Source organism: Propithecus coquereli, unplaced genomic scaffold, assembly GCF_000956105.1.
Source record: "Propithecus coquereli isolate 6110/MARCELLA unplaced genomic scaffold, Pcoq_1.0 Scaffold171, whole genome shotgun sequence".
NCBI classification, from domain to species: domain Eukaryota; kingdom Metazoa; phylum Chordata; class Mammalia; order Primates; family Indriidae; genus Propithecus; species Propithecus coquereli.
The window spans coordinates 6069727-6091711 of record NW_012141747.1 but is presented as its reverse complement, the minus strand read 5'-3'; the positions used below and the strand labels follow the sequence as shown (position 1 = coordinate 6091711).

The window sequence follows — 21985 nt, the reverse complement described above, 5'->3', positions numbered from 1 at the left end:
GTTGGGAGGATCCAGTTTATCTTTATAAAGCACTTCGCACAGAGTAGGAGCTTGATGAGTGTTCGTTTTATTGTCACAGTGGATGCTGAGGCCATTCCCAACACCCGACTCCTAGGGACTTCACTCAGTGGATATGGGACACTGGGCCCTGAGTCCACCTCACTGCCAGCCCAGGGCCCCAGAAAAGTCCTGCATGTGGGAGAGATGAGTGGCGGCGGCCACAGGAGGTGGGTTGACACCCCTCTGGGCAGCGAAGACAAGACAGCAGATTTAACAGGAATGTTTACTTCCATCTTTGTCCTTCGTGGCAGGATGGTTGGGGAGTTTGCCTTTCTCAAGATGACAGTTTCAGTGATGTGTTAGTCCCAGCATGCTGCTCAGGGCACACTCTCCTCCACCACTGGGGGCTCGGAGCACGTGACAATGGCATGCACTTGTCCCCTGGGCCAGGACGGTCCTCCCTGGCTTGAAGCAAACACAGTGCTTTACAGCATTTAAAGGAGATGCTAATAAAAGGTGTTTTGTATCAGTGAATTATAGTCAATTCTCATTATCCTCGATAGTTCTGTTCTATAAAGTCACCTCAAGCACTGAATTAGTGAGTACTGAACCGTTGTTGCTGGGGAAATACAGGGGCAAGTGCCTGAGAACTTCTGGTCACAGTATTTTTGTCAAAGGATCAACCCATAACCTTGTCTTATGTGTGATTCTGTTAAAAGACACATTACTTAATATATATCGTTGATTTATTAACACTGAACACAATGGCCCACAGCACTGTGACTCGTGCCTGAATGAAGCCTACGTAACTCAGGTGTTTCATCACAGATTTCTTGCACATAGGAACACCAGACAGCGCTTCAGCACTATGCTTGGGGGTCATTTTAAATGGCAAAATCACCAACGAAAAGTAAAAAAATGTGAAAAATGTGGCACTAAATAGATTGGAAAAAGCCACTTGTCTGCAGGATGAGAGCTTAAAATAAGAGGGCAGAGTGTCGCCTTGTTCGAGCTCAGCTGGGAACATGCAGTCAAAGCGATTTTTCACTGTTCTACACATGTCCACAAATGACCATGAAAGTGCCGTGAGTGTTGATCTTGGGCTTACAAATAAATTTTATCTAGTAGGCAACCTTGCAAATATGGAATCCATGAATAATGAGGATTGACTAGGCATTCCATTCCTTAAATCTCTCCAGCCATGGACACACTCCCCTAAAGGAATCTTCAGAGAGTTTTCAGAGAGGAGGCTGAGTCCTGGTGGCAGGACAGCAACGCTGCCCTCCAGGAGCAGGACCCCTCACACCACAGCAAAGGACGTGCGTGGCCTCTGGGGGAGACAGAGGCAGAGCTGGACTGTTTCGGAGGTGGAGCAGACAGGATCAGTGACATCGTACCCAAGGGACATCAGAACAGCAGAGCAAGGAGGAAGCCCAGGCTTACTGAGCGCAGACATGGTATAAAGCCACAGAAATTAGAACAGTGTGGTGTCGGCAGAGGAATGGACAGACCAGGGGGATGGAGCAGAGAGCAGAAATAGACCCAGTCCCAGGAGGAGCTTGACAGATAATAAAACATTTTGTGGCATAGAAAGACATTCTCTCCCCCTGAAAATTGACATCCTGGCCTCTGGTTTCTAGACCTCAGGCCTCGACAGGACTGATCGGCCTGGGTTCCCTGACGCAGCTGGCCATGGGCTCCGGGGAGGCCGTGGGCACCGGGGAGGCTGTGGGCACTGGGCAGGCCGTGGGTGAGGAGACTCACAGACCCCGCTGTGCTCACACACAGGAGTGGGCTTAGAGGGTCTTTGAGCTCTGGCCACCTGCAAGGCCCAAGGGGAGCAGCCGGCCCAGGCTGCCAATCCGGCCCTCAAGCCAGGGGTCATCTCTGGGCCTTTCTGAGTGTTAAGTCAAGGCATTCCCTCCTACAGGGTTGGGGGACCTTTCATCCAGGCTGGAAGGTCTCCTTGGCGGCTGAGAGGTGAGGGTTTCTGAAGGGGAGCCAGAAAAGGGACACATGTGACTTCACCTCTGTTTTGGGGTGCCAGCAGCCAGCTGGGTCAGGGTGGCAGGAACCCTGGGTGAGGTGCAGAGAGACTAGGGGGCAATCCTGGCTTACGGCTAAACAGTCGTGTGGCCTTGGGCAAGTCCCTCTCCTCTCTGGGCTTCAGTGTCCTCATCTATGAAATGGGTTCTCGTGCGGGCACACAGGCATTCAAGGGCGTGATTTGGAAAATCATGGGAAGGTATAAATGACAGGGGCCTTTTCCCCAGGGCAGAGAGGGCTCCACCCGAGAATGAGGGGCAGATATAGGCAAAGTGCCCAGCGCCAGCCAGAAGGAGGACTCAGGATTCTGTGGTCATGCATCATGGCCCAGGCCCCACCGCTGAGCCCCAAATTGTCCCCATCCTGACTCCTTGGCAGGAGGCAGCAGGGAGGGCTGAGGAACAGACCCCCAGCTTGCAAAAGCCCAGCTTACAGTCACAGAAGCCAAAAGTAGAGGGGCCACATGCTTGGCACTGTCGCCCCTTCACTTGGTAGAGGGGGCCCTGATATATGAGACCAGGGTCCCACAGGGTTCTCTTCACCACGCCGAATGGCTCACTGGGGGTTGCTCCTGCCTGGTGGGGTGGTAGACGTGTCAGGGACGTGGGTATGGAGCTTGTTGGGGAATGGCCCTACCTCAAGACTTTTAAGGCTTGCTTAAGCTCTAGGCTCCAAAGCTGGTTGGGGAAACTGAGGAATCAGGAAGAGATGACTTTTTGAGTTTTTTTGTTTGTTTTCTGAAACAGAGTCTCACTCTGTCACCTTGGCTAGAGTGCAGTGGCATCATCATAGCTCATTGCAACCTCAAACTCCTGGGCTCAAACCATCCTTCTGCCTCAGCCTCCTGAGTAGCTGGGACTACAAGCACATGCCACTATACCCCACTAATTTTTTCTATTTTTTTTGGTAGAGATGGTCTAACTCTTGCTCAGGCTGGTCTCGAACTCCTGACCTCAAGTGATCCTCCTGCGTCGGTGTCCCAGAGCGCTAGGATTACAGGCATGAGCCACCGCACCAGGCCTATTTGAGTTTTTTAAATGCGTATATAAGCAAATACGAAAGTAGATTCTGAATTTTGCTCTTATTACTCTGTTCTACACTTTGGAAAAGACACTTTGTGAGTAAACACATACATTTTGTATCTTTGGATATGGTTCTAATATTTTTCCAGCTGAAGGCAAGTGCAGTGTAGCTCACAGTAACAAGCACGTTTCCAAGGAGGCTGGTTGGATGGGGAATGTTGCCAGGAGCCAGCAGTGGGACAGCTAAGGGAACTGAGGCACACCTTTTGATCCAACACCTGTCCCCTGCCCCAGAGGGCACAATCTACAAACAGAAAAAGATTTCTATATAAAGGAGGCTGATTGAAAGAGTAGTATACAATGGCTCATTATAACACAAATGAAAATACTGGAAAATTGGTAATAGCCTTAATTTCCCACACATGTTTGGGAGGATTGCAGGAGGAGATATATATCACTCTTCTTTTAGCTCAGGAGCCACAGACACTCAGTGATCTGTGCTCTCACCTAGGGTGGGCATCACTAGCCTATCCATCCCCACATGCTTTCCCTGAGACTGGAAAGGAAGCCTTCCGAAGCCTTCTCGATGTGACATTCAAGATCTCACCAGTGACTAGGATTCAGCATGCAGAAGAAACCTACTGGTTATTCCAGCCCTGGAGAACCTTAAAGGCCTCCATGGCCAAGTCCAACCATGGGAGCCCCATGCTCAGGTCACTGCTGCCCCTGCTGAGCTGTGTCCCTGAAGCCTCAGGCTCTCACCTGGCCCTCACCCTATTCCCAGAACAGAAGAGGTGCTGAGAAACATTTGCCTAATGAGTGGAGCCCCCAATGCCAATAAGTTAGTTTCCCTTTACTAAGACCCAGGGGAGAAAGTGCTGTCAGGGTCAGGCACTGGGAAACCTGAGCTTCTCCCCAGCAAGCAGGGTGTCGTTCCTACTGTGAGCTTTCTGAAGCTGTGGGTGCTAGGGCTGGCAGCTGTTCGGAGGTGGGGTGACATTAGGAAGTTGGGGAAGCAGGAAGGGGAGCCACACCAAGGCTGGCATGAGCAGAGGAAAGGACTCACTGCTGCTCTGAGGGTGGGAGGGCGGGAGCACTTGCCATTGCTTGGGGAGGACTCCGGGCAGTGTGGGTGGGCATCAGGGTGTGCGGCAGGGGCTCAAGGACCATCAACAGGGTGTTGTGGGGTTCAGCTCGGTCGTTTCCAGCAACGTGCTCCTCAGAACCAGGTGCGGCTCTCTGACCGTTTGCCTTGGGTGCCACCCTGGAGTGGCCCGGCCACTCAGCTCAGACACCCGCGACCTGCTCCCTGTCCTCGCCTCCTGGCACTGGTGCCCAGTCTTCCCAGACTGAGCTGGTGGCTTCACTGGTGACCAGTGGGGTGTCAGGATGAAGGATCCGGTGCTTCAGAGTGTGGGTGTTCTTGCCAGAGGCCCTGAAGTGGACGGGGCTGGAGGAAGGGGGGTGTGGGGAGGAGGACAGGCCAGTCAACATGACACATGGATGCTGGGGGCCGGGGCAGGACGTGGAGAACTGACTCAGCCAGAGGCCTCTAGTGAGAGGCTGGGCCACAGAGTCCACTGTGCTTTCAGCCCTGAGGGGCCCAGGTACCCAGGTTTGAGGTGGGCATGGGCTGGGGGGAAGCAGGACAAGAGCCAGCTGACACCCACACCTGGAGGGTCCTTCCTGCACACATCTGGGATCCGAGATCCCCGGGGGAGCAGATGAGTGGATGTGGCCTCCTTACCTGTGTGGGGTAAGAAGCCTGGAGTCTCCACAGGTGATGGGCAGGAGTTTGGGAGAGGGCACCTGGCTCAGGGAATCTGGGGACAAGGACTCATGTCCCTGGAGGCGCCAGAGTCCCTTTTCCTGCCTTGCCCCCTTCCCCTATCCCACCACCACCATAAACAGGGGTAGTGAGTCTCCTGGGTGGGCTGTGGATGGGGTGGGCACAGGCGATTTGTGGGGGAGGAGTGCATGGAGGGGCCTTCTTGGGCATTTATCCACATAGGAGGGAGGTTTATGCACACGAGGGGGTATAGGAGACAGCTGCACACCGCCCCTGGGGTATATGTGAGATGAGAGCTCACTCGCTACACCTGTTCAATCATTTAATCAGCCACTCACCCAGCCCCCATGCATTCATTCACGCCTTCTTGCAGGAGACAGTGATGGAACATCCTGCTGCTCTCTCCACGTGTCTGCATGAGCCCTGGGGTGGAGACTCCTCTGCCTGGACCTCGGCTGTTCCCATCCTGGCTGAGGGCACTGGACTATGTCCCTCACTCTACCCACCTGACAGCCCTGGGGGCTCTCACCTGGGAAGGTGGCTCTGAGGAGTCCCCTAGGGGGCTTCAAAGAATACAGTGCCAGACCCTGCCCAGAGCCAGAGGCGGGCTTTCCAGGGAACTTGCTTTGAGGAGCATTGCTCTAGGAAAGCAGGAGGCCGGGCTGGAATCATGGCCCTAGAGCCTTCTGATTCTGTCCCTGCCTGTGGGACTTTGAGGTCCTCCTAGTCACGTGGCTTGGCTGTCAGACTTTCCTCCTCCTCAACCAGGTGTCCGACCCCAGATTGCTGCTTTGGGAATGAAGCCCACACTCACTCTCGCTCCCTCTCACACACCCTCCAACAGCCCCCTGTGCTCACACTCACCCACAAGTACACACTCACACACACACACTCATACTCCCACACAGAGAGACACACTCATAATCTTTCTCTCTCACACACACATATCACTTTTTATTTTATTTTTTTAATTTTGGAGACAAGAGTCTCTCTCTGTCGCCCAGGCTGGAGTGCAGTGGCCTGATCATCTCCCTGCAACTTTGAACTCCTGGGCTCAAGCCATCCTCTCACCTCAGCTTCCCGAGGAGTTGGGACTGCAGGTGCACACCATCATGCCTGGCTTCCAGAGTATTCTTTGGTCTAGGTGCAGTTTAGCTTTGCTAATAAGGCATGACTCCTCTGTGGTCTCTAGTGCATATCCCATGTATTCGATGAAGTCTCTCTTCTTTGGCTGGTAGAGATTTTAATGGTCCCTGGCTCTGTGTAAGAGCTGAGGATCTGACGTGCAGTCCTTGCTCTTTCCCAGGCAGCTGGGTTTTGCCTGGCTTTGTGAGCTTCACTCTGCACTCACATGTTGATATCCAGCCAAAGGCACGAGGACCCCTATATAGAGTTTGAGAGCTTTTTCTCCATCTGGATTCTTTGTCCCTGGTACTCTGCTCCTCAAATTCTAAGCACCACAGCCTCCCAAACACTGACCTCATTTTCCTCTACTCAGTAAGAGTCGTGCTTTGCTTGGGGTCCCCTTCCTACACCACATTCGGGAATTTGCCTCCAGGCAGAAAACTAGGAGGGTGACAAAGTTTACTTTGAATTTGCTTTCTTTCTTTCTTGCACTGCAGGTTGCTCAGCATCTGCGAACACAATTGTTTTGTGTGTGTGTGTGTGTGTGTGTATACACAATAATATATATATATTTTTATATATAAATATATATATATATACACAATAATATATATATATATTTTTTAAAGACAGGGTCCCACTCTGTCACCCAGGCTAGAGTGTCACCCACATCTGGCTAATTTTTTAAGTTTTTTGTAGAGACAGGGTCTCACGATGTTGCCCAGGCTGGTCTGGAACTCCTGGACTCTCCAAGCGATCCTTCCACTTCAGCCTCTCAAAGCACTGAGATTACAGGCATGAGCTATCGTGCGTGGTCCATGTACTTTATCCAATCTTCTATTGTTTCTGGTGGGGGCAAGTTCCATGGCTTTCACTTCTTCTAGGTGAAAGAAGAGGCCAGGCAGGAGAATGTTACTTTTCACTATATGTCCTTCTGTTCTGTTTGATTATTTTGTTACGATGATTATGTATGACTTTTATAACTTAAACATAATAAAGTGTTTTTATTGAAAAAAAATACTGAAAATGTCCATTGAGATTTGGGTCAGAACTTTCCCATATATTTATGACAGAGGACCTGGTTCAATGAGAGAAGTGTTACATGGGAGGGTTCTCTCACAGCCTGGAGTAGAACGCCCTTTTGGATAGACAAGCAGGTTTGGGTTTGTGGCCAAGGGCAGTGGCGGAGCCTCTCTGAACCCTTCACTTGGCCCGAGGTCATCTCTGGGCCATACTTAGAGTGCAGGGCCATGTGGCTTTAGCCAACCCTGGGGTGGGCTACTCCCTGTCCCCAGCCACCTAGTGAGAAGGGAGCTGTTCTCTGGTGGCATTTCCAAACACTTCTCTTATTTTTTGAAAAATGTCCTTTATTGGTACTTTTTAAATTCCAAAAAAGAAAACATCCTAGGAACCAGTGATGCCATCACAAAATGCATGGAGCCAAAGCTCCTCACCTCCATGGAAACCAACCCCTGCCTCCTCCCTGCACCTGGAGGCAGGCAACATTAGCAACCAAGGGCACAGGGCCTCTCTCCTCACCCACACCTACATGCAGAGGGTTCTAGACATTTGTGGGATGGGGGAATGGCTGTTTTAACCAAAATTGTGTGTATGCATATGAGTGTGTGTGGTGTGTGTACGTGTGTGGGGGGGGTGTATGTGTAAAATCCTCTCCCCCTGCATCTTGGTTTTTATCACTTGACAGTATCATGGGCCTCTACCATTAGAAGGTACAGATAGAACTATATATATTTAAAAATTTTTTTGAGCATGTATTTACTCCATAAGCAATTTTGCACAAATGAAAACATATAATATATGCTTTTGTTTGTTTGTTTATTGTGTAGTTGTTTTTCCTTTTTTCTTTACCTGTCCCCTCCTGTCAGGCCTCTCCTTCCCTCCTCCTTCCCTCACTTCCTTGCCTTCTCCCACTTCCTCTCTTGTGTCCTTCCTCTCCTCCACTCCACGCTGCCCACAGACACACACACACACACACACACACACGCACACATAATCTTGTATGTATTCTTCCAGAACTTTCTCATTGATGATATAAGCGTATCAGATTCATATACCCACTTGCATGTGTTTGTGTACATATATACATACATAGGAAATTTTGGCCCTTGTTTGTTTTACAAGAATGGGATTATATTAAGCACACATCTTTGCAAATACCTCATGGAAAGCCTACAAGTCAAATAGTAGAGCTCCCATCCCTCCGCCTCACTGCTGCACACTGCTCCGCCCTGAAGAGGCGTCTCAATTCATTCAGCTCTTCATCCAGTGAAAACATTCCTTCTGTTCCAGCCTCTACTCATTGTGCTGCAACAAACAACTTTTTTCATGTGTACTAATGTACTGGTGTTTTTATTTCTAGAACTGCAGCATTGAAGAGTATGTGTATTTTTTATTGTAGCACAGGTTGCCAAATTGCTGTTTACAAAAACCTGAAGCAGTGCCCTGTAATGGGATAAGAGCCCCTCCAGTGACAGCTGTCCCTGCTGCCACTCAGAATATAGATCGATACAGAGTGGTGACTAAATTGCATTTATCCAACCACCAATATGTCTGAGCATTTTTTCATATGTTTAGTGGCCATTTGGATTGCTTTTCTGTGGATTTTCTATTCATATTATTTGTTCATTTTAAAAAATTGGGTTTTCTTTTCTTGAAAAATTTTAAAAGTTCTTCATATAGGACAGACTCTATTCTAGAGAACAATCCTTTGTCCTCTGGATTGAAGTTAGCATTTTCCTAATCTGTTTCTTTATTAATTTTGCTTATTGTATTTTTTACCATGAGAGTTTTAAATTATTATATAATCAAACATGTCTGTCTTTTATAGCTTCTGAATTTCCTACTGTGGCTAGGAACCAATCTGTTTTAACATTTATAACTTCATCCAGAGTTCAGTTTAGGATTGTGTGGCATGAGAAGGCTCAGTTCACTTCCTTTTGATGGACCGCAGGTTGGCCAGGGCCATTAAGGGGACAAACTAGGCTTTCCCTCTGATTTGGAACACTTCCTTTTTAATATATTAACTTCGCATATGCTGGCATCTATTTCTGAATGATCTCATCTGTTCCAGCAGTCTCGATGTCTCTTCCCACACAGGCATTATGTTGGTTGGTTGCAAAATGTTCTTATAGAAAAACTATTCCATAAGGCAGGTTCCACCTGGCTTCTCTATTTCATGCTTATCTTACAGATCTTGGTCATTTATTCACCCACGTAAACATATTCCTACGCAAGAACGTGATATGTCTCCCATCTGCTCAGATTTTCTTTGACGTCTTAGGACTGGTTTTATAGTTTTCTTCCTAGAGTACCTCCTTTCAAACAGATGTCCCTTGTGTACCACTTTTTTCCTTAAATCAATTCAACAAATGTTTGTTGAATACAAATAGGCAGATGGAATCCAAAACTGCAGTGTCTGTGGTACCAGGACCCGCCGCTCATCTCTGCAAAACCAGGAGTCTGCAGGCGGGAGGGGAAGGGGCAGAAGAACACCTGGGACGGTGGATGGGACGGAGCCGGGAACAGAAGACCTTGGGCAGACGGGCTTTCGCCAGGGACTGCCGGCCCGCGTGCCGCCGGCAGGGGGCGGTGCCGAGGAGGGCCGTGCCAGCTTCCGGGTCCCGGGCGACCCTCGGTCACCGTCCTCGAGGACAGGGGGAGGGCGGCCCTGGGCACCTGCAGGCCGGGGGCGGGAGCCAGTGTGCCGTCCGACGGTGCGTGGTTTGGGCGCAGGCGGCGAGGACGAAGGCCCGGAGTCTGGCCCGGCCCGGCGCCGGTGAAAGTGCTTCTCTCCAGCCACCCGCGTGCCAGGGCCCACCGCCGGGGATGGGAGGGGACGGCAGTGGGGAGCGGGAGGCGGGCCAGGAATCGGCGGAAATGGGGCGTCAGGGACCGCCACCACAAAAGGCCCGGCGCTTTTTACCCCCCGCTAGGCAGCTAAAGGCAGACCCCAGGGAGTGCTTGTATAGGCAACAACTTGCACACATGATTCAAAAGAAACAAAAAGGGTGCACAGTGAAAAAGTGAAGCTTCTTCCCCCACGCCTCCATCCCAGCCTCCATCACCACAACAGTAAAATAACCTTTCTGACCTTTGTCAGTCTTATAGATGCAAGCTGCTTCTAGAGCTGTAATGCTCATTTCCCTTAGGAGAGAGTCTAGCATTGTTACAGCGATTTGTAATTACCACACGATCCAGCCATGCCGCTCCTGAGCGCGGGTACCGTCCACAAGAACTGAAAGCAGGGGCTTGAGCAGGTATTTGTACCCTCGCGTTCACAGCAGCATTCTTCACAGTAGCCCACAGCTGGAAGTAACCCGAGTGTCTGTCTAGGGAGGAATGGGTAAACAAAATGTGGTATAGTCGTACCTTGTGGGTGGGAGATATGTTCCAAGACCCCCCAGTGGTTGCCTGAAACCACGGATAGTACCGAACCCTGTTCATATTATGTTTTTTTCCTCTACATACGTACCTGTGATAAAGTTAAATTTACAAATTAGGCACAGTAACAGATTAGCAACAACAACTAATCATAAAATAAAACAAGTAAAATAAGGGTTACTTGAACACAAGCAACTGCCACAGTCAATCTGATAACGGAGCCAGGTACTAAGTGACTAACAGGCAGTAGCGTGGATTTGCTGACAAAGGGATAATTCACCACAGGACTGTGCGAAATTTCATCACGCTACTCAGGTGGCACGAAATTTAAAACTTATGAATTGTTTATTTCTGGAAATTTCCATTTAATATTTTTGGACTGTGGTTGACTGTGGGTAACTGAAACTATGGAAAGCAAAACCAAGGATAAGGGGGGATTTTTGTATATCCATACAATGGAATATTATTCAGCCTTAAAAAGGAATGAAATCCTGACATATGCTACAAACACGGATGAACCTTGAAGACATTATGCTAGATAAAATAAGCCAGATACAAAAGGACAAATATTACATGATTCCACTGATATGAAATATCTAGAATAGACAGATCCACTGGGACAGAAAGAATTGTTGTTAGTGGGTGAGAGCAGGGAATTACTGTTTAATGGGTACAGAGTTTCAGTTTGGAATGATGAAAAAGTTCTAAAAATGGATAGTGGTGATGGTGGTGCAATAGTATGTAAGTATTTAATGCCACTGAACTACATTTAGAAATGTTTAAAATGGTAAATTTTATGTCCTATAAATTTTTTAACGCAATAAAAAAGGCCATTTAAATAAAAAAACTAACAATGAAAAAAGCCATTTATGTTGTCTTTTCCATGTCATAGTGTCATGAAAGAGATTTTTGCATTGTGAGTCAGATCACTTATTTTTAAAATTTGCATAAACTCCTGCAAGAAAGAAATAATTAACCTACTCCTGGAGTCTACATAGTTTATGTTGGTTGGGTTGATTATACCAAAGTCAGTGATGTCATCGTCAGTGGGTTAAATATTATGAACTATAATAATCACAGTTTAACTCTAAAATACAAATGCAAGTTCCTGTAACCTATTAACCATTGCCGTTTCGTATGATAAACTTACGTTGTAAACACATTGAAATTACTGTCTTGGATTAAGTGTGTCAAAAGACAAAATTATAACAAATTTAGTTGTAGATCTAATTGGCTTTTATTCACGATTCATGAATGGGGCTGCCTTCACTCTACAAAACAGAATGGGGGCTCCCCCTGGGCTATAGCAGAACATTGGATTGTATAGGCTGGGAATAAGGAAACAGCAATAGAAAAAAGCTGATTGGTTAACATGAGGTTACTTCAGGTTTCTTTTTTGTAAGGGTCAAAGCAGAGGGGACTTCCTTATTACGCTGATTCAGGTAGACTGGAATCTCCTGTTTTCAGGAAAAACGGATCTGTTTGGGGATCTATTTGCTTCTGTGAAGTTTCAGTTTGATTATGTGGCATTTAGCATGGGTGACTCCACTTTGGTTTGGTGTGGTCTGTTGGGGCCTAGTGCAGGGCCTCAGTCCAAAACAATAGTGCCCCATAATTTTGTTTAATAAGGGTTATATATGATAAGGGATTAAGAAATCTTTTTTCATTAATTGATTTATCGTTTTCCATGCAAGGTCCTTCTCCTGTTTTATTAATATATTTATTCAAATTTACCCCCAACTCCCCTTTCTATTCCTCCCATAGGCTACTACTCCCGTGTGTTTAATGTGTAGCCTGTTGCATATTGTCTAGCCAATGTGTTTTGTGTGTATGCATTTTGAGTTTACGAAAATAATATTGCATTATATATTTAACTCTGCTTCTTATTTTTTTCCTTCAACAGTATGTTTTTAAAATCCGTTCAGGTTGTTTTGTGTATATCTACCCTCAGCAGTGCCTGAGGGTTCATGTATCCCTACAACCTCAACAATAATTGTATTATCCAGCTTTCTAATTTTTGTCAATTTGTAGTTGTGGGGTAATTTCCTCATTGCTGTTTTAATTTGCCCTTTTCTGATTACCAATTGTTTGAGCAGCCCTTCTTATGTTTATTAGTCTCTGGGGTTTACTGTTTGGATAATTGGATATGTCCTTTGCCTATTTTTCTGTTGTGGTTTCTATCTTGTTCTTGATGATTTGTAGGAGCTTCTGGTATATCCTAGCCATGCGCTGTCCCATAAGGCAATCAGTAGTCAAATATGACTATTTAAATTTAAATTAATACAAAATTAAAATTCAGTTCCCAGCTCACACTAGCCACATTTCAAGTGCTCAGTAGCCACATGAGGCTGGTAATAACCTATTGGACACAACAGCGATAACACCTTTCCCTCACTGCAGAGAGTTCTACTGGACAGTGCTGTTCTAGACTAACATTCTAGATGTTGGCCCCTAGAAATTGCAAATATCTTCCCCCAATTCTTCATCAGTCTTTTAAATTTGTTCATGAGGCCTTTGGTTGAGCAGAAATCTTTAAATTCGATATAGCCAAAATTATCAGTTTTTTTTCTTTATAATTTCTGGTTTTGAAGTTTTGTCTTTCCATACTCCTAAGTCCCAAAAGATGTTCTCTTATATTTTATTCTATTAGTTTTATAGATGTAGATCTTTATTCCATCTGGAGTACAAATGTTTAATATAGTTTTAGATAGGGATTCAGTTTTCTTTTTATTTATTTATCTAAGCCTCTTCCCAGAAGGGGATTCAGTTTTATTTTTTTCTATACCGAGTCCATTTCTCAAAACCAAATACTAGACAATCAGTACAAAACGTTCGTGAGTACACAGGTCTGTCTCTTTTCCCTCTGTTCTGTTCTGTGGTCTATTTGACGGTTCTTGTTCTAGCATTAAACTGTTCTTAGTTGTGTATCTGGTGGGGTGTTTTAGCTACCTGTGGATCTTTAGTCTCCCAGATAAACTTCAGAGTTAAGTGTGTTAGTTTCCTAGCACTGCCATAACAAAGTACAACAAATGTGGTAGCTTAAACCAACAAACATTTATACTCTCAGAGTTCAAAGGCCAGAATTCTGAAATCAGGTGTCAGCAGGGCCACGTTCCCTTCAAAGGCTCTAAGAAAGAATTCTTCCTTGCCTCTGCTTAGCATTCCTCCGTGTTCCTCAGCACGAAGCTGTGTTGCTCCCATTCCTGCCTCAGTCTCCACATGGCCTTCTTATAAGGACGACACCAGCCTTTGGATCTGGGGCCTACTCTAACTCAGTATGAACTCATATTAACTAATTACATCTGCAAAGACCCTATTTTTTTTTTTTTTTGAGACAGAGTCTCTGTCACCCTGGGTGGAGTGCAGTGGCATCATCATAGTTCACTGCAACCTCAAACTCCTGGCTTCAAGTGATCCTCCCGCCTCGGCCTCCCAAAGTGCTAGGATTGCAGGTGTGAACCACTGCACCCGGCCAAGACCCTATTTTTTAAGGTCACATTCTGAGGTTCTGGGAGGACACAAATTTCAGGGGGACATTATTTAACTAGTTTATCAGGTTTTTTAAAAAAATTCAACTGGAATTTGTATTGAAATTGTATTGAATTTACAGATTAATTTGTGAGAATTGATATTTATAAGCTTAAACTGTCCCATTCAAGAGTATGTATGTCTTTTCATTTATTCAGATCATCTTCATTACAGACAATCACTGGATTACAATGGCTTGACGTACAATTTGCAACTTTACCATGGTGATATGCATTCAACAGAAACCATACTTCAAATTTTGATCTTTTCCTGCTAGCAATATTATACCCTCTCTCAATGCTGGGCAGCAGTGATGAGCTACAGCCTCTAGTCAGGCCAGTATCATGAGGGTAAACAATCTATACTCTACAATGGACTGTGTTGCCAGATGATTTTGCCCAACTGCAGGCTAATGTAAGTGTTCTGAGCACATCTAAGGTAGGCTAGGCTATGCTATGATGTTCAGTAGGTTAGGTGTATTAAATGCATTTTCAACTTACAATCAATATTTTCAGTCAACAATAGGTTTATTGAGATAAATCAACAAGCATCCATATATGTTCTTTATTAAAGTTTTTTCTTTTCTTTTTTTTTTTTTTAGACAGGGTCTTCCTCTGTCTCCACCCAGGCTGGAGTGCAGTGGTGCACTCATAATTCATTGCAACCCCGAATTCCTGGGCTCAAGCAAGCCTCCTGCCTCAGCCTCCCAAGTAGCTAGGATCACAGGCGTGCACCACCATGCCTGGCTAATTTTTTTATTTTTTGTAAAGATGGAGTCCTGCTATGTTGCCCTAGCTAATTTTTTTTTTTTTTAAGAGACGGGGTCTTGCTATGTTATTCAAGCTGGCTCAAACTCCTGGCCTCAAGCAATCCTCCCACCTCAGCTTCCCAAAGTGCTAGGATTACTTACACCGTGCCTGGCCTATTAAAGTTTTACAGTGTTTTCCATACAGATCTCATATATTCTTGGTTAATTCCTTGATACTTTATGATTTTGTGAATATTTAAAACTGTATCTTATTTTTATTAAAACTTTTAGTTGACTACTGCCAACACAGGTTGCTCTTGAATACAGCAAGTTTCTTAACAGCTGCTAAAGATGCTTCCTAGTCCTAAAAGTTTGTCTATTGATTTTTTTTTTTTTAACACACCATTATTCATTTATTTATTTTACTTTACTTTATTTTTTTTATTTATTTATTTTTTTGAGACAGAGTCTCACTCTTTTGCCTGGGCTAGAGTGCCGTGGCATCAGCCTAGCTCACAGCAACCTCAAACTCCTGGACTCAGGCAATCCTCCTGCCTCAGCCTCCCGAGTAGCTGGGACTACAGGTGCGTGCCACCACACCCGGCTAATTTTTTCTGTTTTTAGTAGAGATAGGGTCTTGCTCTTGCTCAGGCTAGTGTCAACTCCTGAGCTCAAGCAATCCTCCTGCCTCGGCCTCCCAGAGTGCTGGAATTACAGGCATGAGCCACCACGCCCCACCTTGATTTGTTTTTTCTAGGAAGATGTCATGCTATTTACAAATGATAGTTTATTCTCTTCCCTTCCGATTCTTACTAATTTTATTTCTTTTTATTTTTTCTTAATGCTTTTGGTCAAAATTGTTACTGATCTTCAAGAAAGTCCATGTAAAATTTCTTCATTATGTTTATTGTATGCTGTAGGTTTTGATATTATAACTTTTATCAAATTTAGAGAGTTCCTTTTTATTTTTATTTTGCTCAGATTTTTTTTTTTTTTTTGAGACAGAGTCTCACTGTGTTGCCCGGGCTAGAGTGCCGTGGCATCTTCCTACCTCACAGCAACCTCAAACTCCTGGGCTCAAGCGATCCTCCTGCCTCAGCCTCCCGAGTAGCTGGGACTACAGGCATGCGCCACCATGCCCGGCTATTTTTTTTTTCTATATATTTTTAGTTGTCCAATTAATTTCTTTCTAATTTTAGTAGAGATGGGGTCTCGCTCTTGCTCAGGCTGGTTTCGAACTCCTGAGCTCAAACAATCCGCCTGCCTTGGCCTCCCAGAGAGCTAGGATTACAGGCGTGAGCCACCGCGCCCGGCCTGCTCAGAGTTTTTAATCATAAATTATGTTGAACTTCATTAAATGATTTTTCTACATAGAGGTAATATATTTTCTACTTTAGTTTATTAATATGGTGAATTACACTGGTACATTTTTTGATGTTGAATGCATTTCTAGGGTAAATTCTACCGCATCAATCATGTATCTTGTTAAAATGCACTAGTGAATTCAGTTAGATAACATTTATTTTATATTTTTGCATTTACATTTTTAAGTGAAATAATCACATAATTTTCTTGTGCTGTCTTTAAACAATTTGGAATCAAGATTATATTAGCCTCATAAAATTAACTGAGAAGATTTGGCAATTTTTCTATTTTCTGGAGCTACGTTATAAAATTTTAATGTTTCTTGAAATTTTGGAAGCACTCAATGTAAAATCAACTGGCCCTTTGTAGAAGGAGGGATTTATGTATACTATCTCTATTTTTTTTTGAGACAGAGTCTCACTCCGTTGTTCTGAGTAGAGTGCCGTGGCGTCAGCCTAGCTCACTGCAACCTCAAACTGCTGGGCTCAAGCCATCCTCCTGCCTCAGCCTCCTGAGTAGCTGGGACTTCAGGCATGCGTACCACCACATCAGGCTAATTTTTCTATTTTTAGTAGAGACGGCGTCTCACTCTTACTCAGGCTGGTCTCAAACTCCTGAGCTCAAGCGATCCTCCCACCTTGGCCTCCTGGAGTGCTAGGATTACAGGCATGAGCCACTGCACCCAGCCTACTACTTCTATTTTTAAAAGACTTATTGTTCTGTTCAAATTCTCTATTTCTTCTTGTCACTTTGCCATTTCATATTTTTTCTAAAAATATATCCATTTCATCTAGTTTATTAATGTATTCTTTTTTGTATTATTCCTTTATTATTTTTCACATCTCTCTTCTATAATATATCTTATTTTCCCTTTTCTTCCCATATATTTTCTGAATTTTCTGTTTTTCTTGATCAGTCTTGCCAAAGACAACATTAGTCTTCCCAAAGAATCAGTTTTAAGTTTTTATTAGCCTTCTCTATCTCATTGTTTTCAGCCCCTATTTTTATTATTTCCAATCATTTTTCTTTCTTTGGTATGCTTTTTTGTTCTTTTCCAGCTTTTTGAGTGGAACATTTAGCTCATTTATTTTTAACCTTTCTTGTTTCCTAATGAATGGTCTTTAAAGTTACAATTTCCTTCTGTGTACAGCTTTAGCTGTGTCCCACCAATTTTGAGAAGCATTGTTTTTATTATCATTCAGTTCTAATACTTCCGACTTTTATAATTTCCTCTTTAACCTAAAAGTCACTTAGAAATATATTGTTATTTGTTATTTGGAATGTGTTAAAATCTCTAATCATAGATACTGATTTTATTTCCTTCCTATGGTTCTGTCACTTGTTGCTTGATATATCTTAAGAGTATATTTCTTGGGTGTATTTAGGTTTATGATAAATTTGTCTTCTTGTTCTATTGCTTTTTTTCCTATCAGTATATAAGTTCCTTCTTTGCCTGGAATTCTGATTTATTTTATATTAAGATGGCCACCTCAGCTTCCTACTTAACTGGTGTATATTTTTCCACCATTTTACTTTCAAGTTTTCCATGTCTTTTTGTTTTAATTGTATTGTTTGCGTTGTGATTCGTCGTTCGTTTTTATGGATGAATGATATTCCATTGTCTATACATACCACATTTTGTTGACCCATTCATCTGTTGATGAACATTTGGGTTGTTTCCATATTTTGGCTATTGTGGATAGTGCTGCTATGAGCATTCATGTACAAGTATTTGTTTGAGTACCTGTTTCCAATTCTTTTGGGTATAAATCTAGAAATGGAATTGCTGGGTCATATGATAATATTTAAGTTTTTGAGCAACCATCATACTGTTTTCCATAGTGGCTGCACTATTTTACGTTCCCACCAACAATGCGCAAGGGTTCCAATTTCTCCACATCCTTGCCAACATTTGTCATTTTGTTTTTGCTTTGATTTGTTTTATTTATGGCCAACCTAGTGTACATAAAATGGCATCTCATTGTTGTTTTGATTTGCTTTTTCCCTAATGACTAATGATGTTGAGCATCTTTTCAAGTGCTTCTTGGTCATTTGTGTATCTTCCTTGGAGAAATATCTGTTCAAGTCCTTTGCCCATTTAAAACCTGGGTTGTTTATCTTTTTGTTTTCTGAGTTATAGGAGTTCTTAATGTATTCTTGATGCTAGACTCTTATCAGGTATATGATTTGTGAATATTTTCTCCCATTTTGTGAGTTTTCTCTTCACTTTATTGATAGTGTCCTTCAATACACAAAAATGTTTAATTCTGATGAAGAACAATTTTTCTAAATTTTGCTGTTCTTGTTGTTGCTTGTGCTTTTGGTGTCATAGCTAAGAGCCATTCCGTAATCCAAGGTCATGAAGATTTACTCCTCTACTTTCTTCTAAGAGTTTTATAGTTTTAGCTCTTACAGTGAGGTCTTTGATCCACTTTGAATTAATTTTTGTGTATGTTTTTGCATATGTAGGAATCCTAATTCATTCTTTTGTATATGGCTATCCAGCTGTCCCAGCAGCGTTTGTTGAAAAAATTATTCTTTCCTCCATTGAACTGTTTTGGCACCCTTGTCAAAAATCACTTGACCATAAATGTAAGAGTTTGTTTCTGGACTTTCAGTTTTATTCCATCAATCTATATGACTAGCCTTGTGTCAACACACACAGCCTTGATTACTGCACCTTTGTAATAACTTTTAAAATCAGAAAATGTGAGTTCTCTAACTTTGTTCTTCCTTCTTAAGATTGTTTCGGCTATTCTGGATCTCTTGAATTTTTACATAAATTTTAGAATCACCTTTTCAGTTTCTGCGAAATAGCCAGTGAGAAATTTGTTGAATCTATAGATCAGTTTGGCGAGTATTGCCATCGTAGCAAATTAAGTCTTCCAATCCAGGGACACAGATGTCTCTCCACTTATTTAGATATTCTTTAATTCCTTTCAATTATGTTTTGTAGATTTCAGTGTACAAATCTTGCACTGTTTTTGTTCAGTTTATTCCAGAATATTTTATTCTTTTTGATGCTATTGCAAATGGAATTGTTTTCTTAATACCATTTTCAGATAGTTCATTGCTAGTATATATAAACACAATTGATTTTTGTTGGAATTGATTTTTTGTATTGACGCTGTATCCTGTGACTTTGCTGAATTTACATATTTGTAGCTTCCTTGGAACTTTATACATAATCACGTTGTCTTAGGAAAAAAGACAGTTTCACTATTTCTTTCCAATGTCTATGCCTCTCTTTTACTTTTTATCCTTTTTTCCCTTTTTTGGGGGGAGCCTTCTTCTATGGGTTACGTTAGGATACTGCCCCCACCGCATCCCCAGCACAATGTTGAATAGAAATTATCTTTTTGTCTTTGACCATTTACTATGATGTTAGCTGCAGATTTTTTTCAGAGATACCCTTTATCAGATTGAAGTTTCTTTCTATTCCTAGTTTTCTGAGAGATTTTTAAAAACCATGAATGCATGTTGAAATTTGTCAAGCATTTTTCTTCATTTATTGAAATGGCCACTATCGCTTTTAAAAGTATTGCTCTAGGTAACAGGACGTCCTTGTCGTTGGGTAGGAAGATGGATGTGGTGACACAGGTTTGGCTAATGAAACTCTGCGTGAGAAAGAGGGAGGAACGTGGAGGTTAGGGGAAGGGAAAACCATGGTGTTGAAGCCTGGAGCCAGCAAGGTCGATGTCAGGGGAAGGAGAAGGAGCAGATCCCCTAGATGGCGACACAGCCAAGCAGAGGGGACGTGGCAGAGCTGTGAGGCAGGAGCGAAGCATGTGCAGAACATTCCTCAACAGGCTCTGGCATCTTCAGTCAAATCTGCATCTCTCACCTATGCTTTCAGTGCAGATTTTCTTCTGGAAGAATCTCAAAAGGGACAAATCCTGCTTCAAAGTAAGTGCAGAGTGAAAACAGAGGTTACCTGAGAGGAATCGGACAGCAATTGCACACAGTATGGACGTGCATTTTGTCGTTTAGGATAAAGTATCTCCCCTGCTCCCCACTGAGCTTCCACCTAGTCTTTGTTCATATTTTATCAGAACTTGGTCAAGGTTGGATCTGGAAATCCCTAGAGATGAGGACATAAAGCAAATGATGTTTTTATTTTAAAATAGCAATCCTAAATTTCTGCTATTCCAGAGTGAACAAGCAGACCCAGGAAGCCTTATGGAAATGGCCCCTGACTGGCTGTTTCCCAGAAGACTGCCTTCTGCGTGGTCCTTGCAGCCAATATGGTGGATTAGATCAAGAAGGACCATGTGGTGTCCCCAGGGAAAGCCCCAAAGCCAGATAGCCTGGTTTCTAGTCACTGGGCAGGAATCAAAACTTCATTTGGAGGCTGGGTGCTTTGGCTCACACCTGTGTTGCAGCACTTTGGGAGGCTGAGATGAGAGGATCACTTAAGGCCAGGAGTTCCAGACCTGCCTGGGCAACATAGTGAGACTCTGTCTCTACAAAAAATAAGGAAAATTAGCTGGGCATGGTAGCATGCGTCTGTAGTCCCAGCTACTCAGGAGGCTGAGGCAAGAGGATCATTTGAGCCCAGAAGTTTGAGACTGCAGTGAGCCAAAATCACACCACTACACTCCAGCCTGAGGGACAGAGTGATACCCTGTCTCTAAAACAACACCACCACTAACTTCATTTGGAGCCAGATGGACCTGAGTTCTGCTGTGGCTCCTACCACTCTTCCTCCAGTGACTTCAGTTCTCCTTCAGAAAATGGGGTGGTTGTGAAGATGAAATGAGGGCTCAAATGGAAAGGACCTGGTGCACACTAGTGCTATGCTGTCATTCCTTCCCTCCTGTGGGCCCCCAACCTCAGGGGTGGGCACAGGTTGTCCCCGGCCCACCTGGCAGCCTCCCCTCCTGGCCCTGGGCACCCCCTGCTTTCCTCACCCAGAAAGCACACAAACGAGCTCTCTCCACTGTGAGGATCTGGTGCTCTGACACCCATTCAACTGCAGAATTCACGGTCAGGTCATGACCCCTCCCACACATTCCGTCTCTTCCCATTACCCTTCGTCAGCTCTTTGGCATGAAGGACTTGGGAGCCAGAGAAAACCACGAGAGAGATACAGACACCACAGCAATAGCAATTAAATATCCAAGGGGGGTGTGGCCCCCAGAAAGGAAAACAGAATCAATCAGTTAGTAGATCTACCATTTGATCCAGCAATCCCATTACTGGGCATCTACCCAAAGGAAAACAACAGACATTCTATAAAAAAGACGTCTGCACTAGAATGTTTATAGCAGCACAATTCACAATTGCAAAGATGTGCAAACAACCCAAGTGCCCATCAATACATGAGTGGATTAATAAAATGTGGTATATGTATACCATGAAGTTCTACTCAGCCACAAAAAACAATGGTGATCTAGCACCTCTTGTATTATCCTGGATAGAGCTGGAGCCCATTCTACTAAGTGAAGTATCACAAGAATGGAAAAACAAGCACCACATGTACTCACCATCAAATTGGTATTAACTGACTTAACTGACCAACACTTAAGTGCACCTATAGTAGTAACATTCATCAGGTGTTGGGCAGGTGGGAGCGGGGAACAGGGGATGGGTATATACCCACCTAATGGGTGCGGTACACGCCGTCCAGAGGATGGACACATTTGAAGCTCTGATTTGTGTGGGACAAAGGCAATATATGTAACCTAAACATTAGTACCCCTATAATATCCTGAAATAAAAAATAAATAAATAAATAAAAATTTAAACAAAGAATGATGATGAAAGATGTTAACTGTGTGGTAGGCACAATACTCAATGTTTTATATTCATTTACTGCCCGCAGTATCCAATGAAGGAAGGAAGCTTTATTATCATCCCCATCTTACAGATAAGGAAACTGAGGCAAGGTGAGGAGATTTTCCTTGGTTTTCTCATCTGCAAAATGGGGATGATGATGAGTGTTGGTGTGAGTACCGAACG

General features: G+C 43.9%; 1 pseudogene; it reads left to right on the top strand.

Annotated features, from left to right (window-relative positions):
• Positions 1-204: 204 nt before the first annotated feature.
• The window catches only part of LOC105808280, a 42126-nt pseudogene continuing 20345 nt past the window's right edge, over positions 205-21985 (top strand).